Source organism: Tenebrio molitor, chromosome 3, assembly GCF_963966145.1.
Source record: "Tenebrio molitor chromosome 3, icTenMoli1.1, whole genome shotgun sequence".
Lineage (NCBI taxonomy): Eukaryota > Metazoa > Arthropoda > Insecta > Coleoptera > Tenebrionidae > Tenebrio > Tenebrio molitor.
The window spans coordinates 15,122,008-15,130,587 of record NC_091048.1 but is presented as its reverse complement, the minus strand read 5'-3'; the positions used below and the strand labels follow the sequence as shown (position 1 = coordinate 15,130,587).

The 8,580-nt window shown below is 34.4% G+C and overlaps 2 long non-coding RNA genes across 2 annotated transcripts; one reads left to right on the top strand and one right to left on the bottom strand.

The window, feature by feature from the left end:
- Positions 1-4,266: 4,266 nt before the first annotated feature.
- Positions 4,267-5,344, top strand: LOC138126004 (uncharacterized). Its single transcript, XR_011157564.1, has 2 exons — positions 4,267-4,874; positions 4,940-5,344. It is a non-coding gene; the product is annotated as an uncharacterized lncRNA (long non-coding RNA).
- Positions 4,908-7,483, bottom strand: LOC138126005 (uncharacterized). Its single transcript, XR_011157565.1, has 2 exons — positions 5,578-7,483; positions 4,908-5,520 (listed from the first exon to the last, which is right to left on the bottom strand). It is a non-coding gene; the product is annotated as an uncharacterized lncRNA (long non-coding RNA).
- Between the last annotated feature and the right edge of the window lie 1,097 nt (positions 7,484-8,580).

Sequence of the window (8,580 nt, the reverse complement as noted above, 5' to 3'; positions counted from 1 at the left end):
AAAAGGGTGTGATTCTTATTTAAAACACACGCATCCAAAGTTCTTTGTTGGGCACGTTTAATGCAGGGCCTAATAATTTTTACCATTAAAAATCCCGTCAATCCTTTTCCTTACTTTACAGGCTTGTCATATGGAAGTTGCCTAACCATTTTAAAGAAGAAATTAAAGTTCCACCCTTACAAATTTTCCGGATCCAATCCCTGCATCCCGCAGACTTTCAGCTTGAAAATAATAATGCGGGCACGGCCTGTCGCTTTTATGAATATCGAAACAGTGGGCCATTTAATTAAGTATGGCAAATTACTTTTTATACTGTTTTTGGTCGTTTTGTACGTATCGTGTTTTAAAACTACCAACCCAAGGCACTACCAACCCGTAACACCTAAATTTTTTGACATTCACAACTTGCAGCGGGTGCCAACACTGACGCACAAAAAATTTTCATACTTTGGGAATATTTTGCTGTCATTTGCTGCCAACAGCTTCAGTCCTTGTTGATCACGCTGTACTTTTTTGCATCATTTTATTCCATCTCATATTTTTTTTTGTAATTTTTCATAAATCCTTTTAAACCAAATTTCTTAACTTACATCGATATGTAAGTTTCTTTTTTTCACTTTTCCACATTTGTCCAAAAGAACTACAAGAAAAAATGAAATGGAATTGCTGGCAACATTGTTTTTTTTACGTTAACTAAGTAACTATGCTTTAAAAAAATGTAGCTAAATATTGGTTCTAGCCGATTTTATGCTAATGATCCTGCACTCTTGTACAGCTGCTGTTCTCCCAGAGCGACCTTCTCTAGCAGGACAATACCATTTTATGATTCGCTGGTCAATATTGAAATTCATATGTAAATTTAAACTGACAGTGACATTGACAATTGTTAAAAATAGTAACAATTGTACGAAATATTGAATGCGATGTTGCCATTTATTTAATTAAAATATATTTTTGCGATAATTTTTTTTTGTTAAAACAGCGACATCTCTTGGCAATATGAAGAAAAGTGACTCCAATTTCCGTAGCCACTTTGTAATAAATAAATATTATCTACATTTTGTTTTTGTTTTTTGGTAAATACATATCATTTATTACCCGTGCTGCCTCTTCTCAATGTTCTTCAAAACTCTTCGTGTTTTTTTTTTACATTCAACAATGGGTTCAAATTTCCAAATTTAGAAGAATATCTTCCTAAAACAGATTTTGTTTCTTTATTTTTTTGTTAAGAGACATTTAAAAAACTAACTCTGTTTCCTTAGGTTTATACTATGTTCTACAAAAAGTGATTTAGCGGCATCATATACCGGGTGCCCCAAAATTCGCGGAACAACTCAGTGGGGCAATTGCATGTTAGGAAATGATGAGAAAAATAATAAAAAAATAAACGGACTGTCTCGGGATGATGGGAAACGCCCAGATAAGATGACTTCAGTACCATGGATTAAAGGTCAACCTTTAGTTTGGGACGTTACTATTGTAGATACACTTGCAGACAGTTACGTTTTGAAAACTTCTGAAGTTTCAGGTTTTGCCGCTGAAATGAGTTGTATCGATATTTTAAAACGACCTTTTGCTTCCTTCAGTGGTTTACAGCCCGCTAACAAAGATTGTCGTAAAAGTGGTGAGTAACCGATCCTCAATAATCCGCAGGTACCATCGAGAGTTTTTGTTACAGGGTAGGTAAATAATCCCCTAGTAATGAGACCCTCATAAACGACCCAAAATGTTAACTAGTGTTTAAAAAGTCGTTTCAAAATATCGATAGACGCACTTTAATTATTTCGTCAAATTACGTATTTAAAGGTTTAGCCTTTGAAACCTTAAGCTTGTTTGACACGATACTAAATTTTTGAGAAAATTTCCTAGTAAATGAGAGAGGACCAATGAACGATCAGGATCTGACAAAGACAGACTATGATCCTGATCGTTCATTGGTCCTGTCGAGGGTCTCTCTCATTTTCTAACAAATTTACTACGAAATTTAGCATCGTGTCAAACAAGCTTTAGGCTCTCGATGCAAAGAAGCCATCGATTTCATTAATGTCATCGGAAACCGACTTATTGCGGAATCAGGCGATTCAAAATCAAAGAAGCTCCTTTGTGTGCAACCGTACGCGAAATGAGCACTTCGCATATCGAGAACAGGCTGCGAAATTCAATTTGGTCTTGACAACGGCCGTAAAAGTAAGATGTGGAGTCAATATAATCGGTGTTTATTTCTAGCAAACTAACTAACTAAACACAAGTCACAAAAAGTAAGTAGTGTATCTAGGAGAGAGGTTAAAGGAGCTGAGTCCCTGCGAAAGCAAAATTTCTTGTAAATGCTGGCGACCTTTTGTAGGCGTCGGTTGGCGGTCTCTCGATGGTGTGGTGTCCGCGGGAACGGTTGACCAATGGGGGCTGTGAGAGAGGGCAGATAATGCAACTTATCATAACATAACTAACTTAACATTTACCTTCCACAGTAAATAAATTCCAGTAAGTAAGCCAATACAATGCGACACTGCACAATTTATAATATTCTTTAAATCTGGATGAGTAGGTACATGGAACTGAAACATCGTAATTTTCTTCCGAAATTTCTACAATTTTTTTCAAAATGAATTGTTTTATTTATGCCGTTTCTATAGAGACGTGGCGACATGTAAGCCGACTTTATTTTTATTGACAGCGAAGGAAATTTGTCGTGTTCATTTTATAATTACAAATTTTCGGTTGTACACAAAATGCTGTGTACACCGTGGCTGCGAAATCCTTTGACGACCTTGAGATTGTCTTGTCTCGGCCTAAACTGCCTCGGCGACAATTTTTCTCTCGGTACGTCAAAGAACGATTTCGCATCTTTGATACAAATGAGTACAAATAACTATTTTGAAAGGATTTCCCTTGCCATTCAACGTGGAAACGCTGCAAGCATTGTTATGTACAGTTAATTTCAAAATTATCGAGTACACCTCAAAAATCAAGAAGTCGATTTATTACAGATTTTTCCACGTGTAAAGATGCCTTTTTGAAATTTGAGCGTCATATTTTTTATAGGTTAGGTAAGTTTGACAACATAAAATGTCGCTGATATTTTAGAACACCATAATATTGTCTGTTTTATCCTCTGCACGGTGCTCTTCGCAATGTTTATAATACTGGGCTACCCCCCGGATCTTTTTCTAATTTGGAAAGAATGAGCACTTTCGCGTTTTCGGTTAGATTCGGAATTTGTTTGTCAAAATTGACCATTGATTATTGACAAAAAATGTAAGTGCATTTCACACTGTAGAATATTAGGTGTACTCTATAATTTTGAAATTAACTGTACTTAAGTTGATTAATTATATCTTTTTATAGATTAAAAAATTCTATATCTTTCAGATTTGAAGATATGGGAGCACAAAAGGTACAATCGCGGCCATCCAAAAGTGAACGATAGCTTGCGAAAATTTCCGTATTTTTCGTTTGATTAAATCAGGTTGTATTCATTGGCGTTCGTGCAGCAGGCGTTACTATTTTAATAATAAAAAGTTGTAATAAAAAAAATGAGACTGAGAAGTACCTAATTAATACATTATTAAAGTGAAAGTAAACTTTAGTAAAGAAACCTTTCCAACACCTATTCGCATTGGCCTCTCAAGCCTGTTTTCTTGCCAACCCCTCTTTATATTGAAGATGCAAGTCTTACTGCAATGTAATTCTCTCGCCACAGCCGCCAACGACCAATTTTCTTCTAGCTTTGCAATAGCCCTAGCTGTCTGCATCGGAGAGAGATGTGGCATTTAAAAAAAATAGTTTCAATAAATTTTTTATCGCTAGTGTCAAACTTTGACATTTTAGGACGTCTATGATTTAAAGTAAATATCAAACTATAAAAAAAAAACGTTCACTTTTGGATGGCCGCGATAGTACAGCTTTGATATTGTTTATTTTATATTAAAACAGATTTTGACTATATATTTGTTTTTCTATAATTGATTCAAAAAATTGAAATTCACGCATAGTTATCTGTGCCTGAAGTGGGTCATTTTCTGACGTGTATTTTTTTTTGCATTGTTAGTAAGATCGAAACCATAGCAACCATACAAAACAGTGTGTGAAATGCAATTTCACGCATACGACTATTTCTGTTTTTCATTTCACGCACTGTTTTTTATTAGTTACCTAGCAACATGGTCACTGCATTGAAACTTCAGAGTTCCTTCAAAAATTTGAATTTTTAATTTCAATTTTTTGAATCAATTATAGAAAAAATATTGTTTATATTTCGTGCGCGAAGATGTTTTTCTGCATTCAAAGGATTATACTGCCTCGACCTTCGTCTCGGCGTAAAAGACCTTTTCGGCCTCCCAGTCTGGGAAATATAGCGTTACCTTACACTTTAGGTCAAGGGAGGTGCGATTTCCCGTACAATGTCAAAAATTTCTAGTGGAATGTGGGAAAATCTAGTGGAGTACGGGAAAAATGTGCGGACACCGTTGATTTATTCTTTTCACAGTTAATTTAAAATTAAAGTGTCCATACGTTACTTTAATTTGGTGTAAAAAAACACATTTCCCTGTATACTTTTTCCGATAAATGTGTTTGTTTAATTTATATCGACCAATAAATAATAATCATAATCGTAACAGGGAAAATACAACCTATTGGGTTGGCAGCTATATATGTCAAAAAGTTTGACAATTGTCGGGTATTTCATAAGTATCTGCAAAATTGCACAATAAAACTAAATCACAGAAGTTGATATATGGTTTTGTGTACCTACTTTATCCAGTACTAGCTGTTAGTGCTAAAGTGCAACTGGAAAATAAAAATAAACAAACTTCTAACCCCAAAATCTTGTATTCACCTGAAGAAAGATGATTCGTTTTCACCAGGAAGTAGTGGTTAAGTACAAGACATTTTAATAATTTGCAACATTATTAACATAATTTATTTTGTAAAATTACAGTTGTAAACATTATTGTTACAATTCTCCACTTTAGAGAACAATGCAGAAACAATTTGGTAACTGTCAGCTTTATTACTTCTGGGTTGAATGTCAATATGTTGTACTGGTGCTTCTCTTACGGTACTGATGATGGAATTCTCAATGTTGGATGGTTACATTGGAAGCAACTGCTAAAAATTCAAGTAGATTAAAGCACTGTATCGAAGTTTGTGACACAACTCACCATTGTTTGAGCTGTAGCTGTAACACAGTACATTTTGTTTTTGATGTTGAAGGAAGGCCACCATGAGTCATCACGAATCATTTTAGGAACTTCAATCTTGTGTCCATGGGGCAATCAAGGTTCAAATATTTGTCAATTTTATTTGAAATTGTTTTAATTGTATTAATACCAATTTAACCTGACTTCCATATATTTCTTCACAGTTTCAACCCAGTTTGGATTGGTAATGGCAAACGATCTACAAATATTGGTTTTTGTGTCAGTTATCAATATAATTTCTTCTCTTGACATTTTCCATTTTCAGAGTATATAACTCCTTTCGGAGACAGGCACCACAAACACCTATTAATAAAACTGTCTGTAATAAAATATGGTTTATTAAAAATTTGTGAATTAAAGAATGGTTATTACATACTTTCGTGAGAAAAAATTGTCCTATGTAACGTTGTTTCGATTTTTGTGGTAATAATTCAGAATTTAGTCCTGCCACTAGTTGTACTGCCTCTGGTGTCACATTTAACTCACTCTATATTATATACTAGACATTTTTTTCACTCGATTAATACACCAAAATCAAATTTTGAAGCACGACCGTGAAAATTTAGCCGGCAAATAATTTGTTAGGAAAAAAAACAAATGAGCGGTCACGGTCGTCAAGGAATTGATTCCACAGCATTCGATTCTTTATTGACGATGTCAAATTCTACAATAAAATTAGTCTTGATTTTTAAAAGATTTAATATTTTGGTCAGCCGAAAAGTCTAATACAAATGTCGTACGGGACGTATTTTCCGGCCCTCCAACTAATCAGGCACTCGGCTGCGCCATCGTGCCCGAAACCAGTTGTCGTGCCGGAAAATTCACATCCCGTACTCTAATGTAAATAACTACAGCGTGATCAACAATGACTGAGTCTGTTGGCAATGAAACAATTGAAAAATATTGGTGTTTTTCTGTTTCGTAATTGGCACTGACCGGATGTTTTAACTTGACACGACATTTAAAAAAAAATTTGGTTATGTCGGGTATGTTTATGCTATTACAAAAATGACCCTTTGATGGTAAACGTCAAATTCTCCTGTCAACTCTGCTAAAGCTGACAACCGGAAATGCGTTTAGATTACAGTGGTACCAAAATCATTCAAATTTTCATTGCTACCAACAGACTCAGTCATTCTTGATCACGTTGTATTTCATGCACAAAAAACACTCTCTTCGCGCACTTAATATAAAAATAACTATTTTTACTAGCCAATGCTATAATAATTCAGAATGATTGTGATCTGATTTGCAAGAATTTACTTCATTATTTCCAACATTTCCAAGAAGTGACGTGATGTCTTTTTTACCTCAAATAACGTATGACAACAAAAATGAAATATTTGCAGACTATTGGGATAAATAGAATGTTTTAAATGTGGCCAAATTTAGTGTAAGAAATAGATCCGTTCTTCTACAAAAAAGAAGATTGCTTTTTTTAAACATTTTTATCTGATATTTTAATTACTACTGCTACTGCTAAGCTCTTCCACGAATTTTGGGGCACCCGGTATACAGGGTGTATCTAAAATGCATGTGTTAATTTTCACACGTAGCAGAGCTCGTTAAATGAAACGTTTTTTCTATTTGAATTTTTTACGAAAAAGCATTACTAAGCGTGATGGGTAAGGACGAAAATTTTCTGTCTTGTCAAAAAAGTTACATTGTTATAGAAAAAAATAAATAATTAAAATTAAAATTCTGAATGTTACAAAAAAAAAGAGACTAGTTAATCACACAAAACAACTCGTTTGGTAAAAATTAGGGGACAAACCTGTATTATTTTTGTTTACTAAGTAACCTTGTGTTAATTTAAAAATTACATAGATCTTCGTTTGCTTCAGACTTTGTCTACATGGTCGATGTCGGTGCGCGAAGTACACTTGATTTCAAAAAAATAGCGTACAAGTGCTGACAGCGATTTTTGTAATATTTTCCTAATGTAAATGGGCCGCTATAAACTGTTTCTAGGCAACATGAATTTCATACGCTACCTTCCTTCTAGTTTAGTGATGATTCGGGTTTTTGTCACTTTAATGTAACCATGGAAACAAAGCTAACATTACATGGGGAAATATTAGGTGTACGCTGTTTTTTTTTAAATCAAGTGTACTCGTAGTTAGCTTAATCCAGATTTATATTTTATTATCAATTCTTGCTCTAATTACTCCCAAATTCGGTTTTTAACTATTAATTACAATATTTTTTTAAATTAGAATGTTGTTCATGAGTGAATGAAATTGTTTGATGTAGGATTGCTGTTTTTTGCTGAATGGGGATTGAGGCCATCTTTAACCAGAGAAGGGAAAGCCGTTATCCAATCAAAAATAATTGCTTAGGGTCGTCTTTTGAGTTAAACACGCTGTAAAATTTATCGTCCTCATTGACTACGTTTAATATCCGATGATTGCATTGGAAAAATTCCACCGACGATAAATTAATTTCACCAAAATCCCCATAAACATTTATACAGTGTGTCCGATAAATCAGTTTTTGTTCTACGCCCCTCGTAAATGTTACGCAACAATATTTTCAAACAGGTGTGAAGTCTATTCATAAACGTATCAATATGGCAGTACTTGGTCGAGTAGCGTCATTACGATGCTACATGGACGCCGAGGACGCTCAGTCGTCGTCGAACTCTTCCGCAGTACGGACGCCGTGCAAATCCAGAAGGTCCTCGCGTCTTCCGATCTCATTGTCAGCCGCGCGTCGCTCCGACAATGAACAAAGTTTGAAAAAGTGTCAAAAATATTTTTTTGAGTTGTGGAATATGTGAAGATGTATAGGTCGTTCCAGATTTATTAATACCAAGTGTGAGTCACTTTTCAATTTTATTATTTGAGAGTATACACCGGGGTTGGAGTAGTTTACCGAACCGAAAAGAAAACATTTGTCTATAGAACATGAGACACGAAAAACAAATACAGAGAATTCATTAAATATACAGCTCGATTCATCCATCGACCGCTTCCTTCGAAATTATTAATAGATAAAAATGCGATAATATTTGCTTTGCGGCAAGGCTGGAAACATAAATCTCCACCTACCATAAGACTTATTGATGATTTTTATTGTCAAAGCGTCTTACTCTATTCCTTTTATGACCACTGTTTTATTTATATAGTAAATTATCTAAATCAATACTATTAATTCGGAAGGATTTAAATGATTTATCGAGTAATTCTACTCGGAATAAGAATATTGCAGGTATAATGTTAATGTGTTAACAGCGGTATCATTATTTTATTAATAATTCATTGTGGGCTACACGTATAACGTATCGACTATTTTGAGGTGTACGAATAAGTAATTACCAGTTTTAATTTTGTTAATAGTGCAAGTGGGAAGTTAATTAATCCTCTAATCCGTACAGCAC